This window comes from Nomia melanderi, chromosome 2, assembly GCF_051020985.1.
Source record: "Nomia melanderi isolate GNS246 chromosome 2, iyNomMela1, whole genome shotgun sequence".
Lineage (NCBI taxonomy): Eukaryota > Metazoa > Arthropoda > Insecta > Hymenoptera > Halictidae > Nomia > Nomia melanderi.
In genome coordinates, this window is record NC_135000.1 from 19,882,318 (window position 1) to 19,883,246 (window position 929).

Sequence of the window (929 nt, forward strand, 5' to 3'; positions counted from 1 at the left end):
AGGGGAACACTTCAGGAATCGAAAGTTCGATCGAACGATTAATTGCTCCGTTAACTAGTCTTTTCAAATCCTGACTCTTTGACTGAGCTGCGGAGATACAAGACGGGGATTGTTCCTTGGATCTTGTACCAAACATCCGTGAAATAGATGTACAAAACTTTCCAAGAGGTTTATTACATATAATTTAAAATACGCGTACCCTATTAATTAAAAATATACCATGCACTAACTATTATTTTTCAGTATTCCCCATTCGTTTACGCTGCGAAGCTAAAGCAAGTAGTAAAGGTAAATCATTTACAATTCACAGAAATCAATGTCTCTGCAATAATCAAAAACGAAAACTCCTCTACTGAAAAACATTAAAGAACCAATGCATTTATCGCACAAGTTCTTTAAGAACCCACTGCAAATCGATTTAAATCGAATTCCCCAGGTTCACCGACCCACTCCCTGCAAATCCTATCTACAAATTAAAACCGCCCAGCGTTTCGAGTCTTCAAAGAGCATTTTTTCAGTGCAACGTCGCCCGGTTGTGTCGGTGCATCTGATTCCAGCAGCACCGAGTGTTTCCACCTCGATTTTCGTGGGGTGGAGGACGGAGTCGGGCGAACAGAGGGTGGTTGAAACGGGGAAAGAAACGGGGCGGAAGTGGAGGAGGAAAAGAGAAGGAGAGCGAGTTTCACTACCACGTAACCAACGATCAACAATTGCACGACGTTCAGTGGGTGAAGGTAGGCGTCGTCTCGTGACGACGCCGCGAGAGGGTGGGGGGTTGAAGCGTCGTCGACCAGGCGTCAGCCGGCGGCGGAGGGGTACGCGCAGGCGCCGCGACGAGCGTCGTCGGCGAAGCGCCGCGTCAAACGTGCCGGCTATAGGTTAAATCCTCCCGCTCGTCGTTTTTGTTGTTTTTCCGGCGTTGCCTCCTG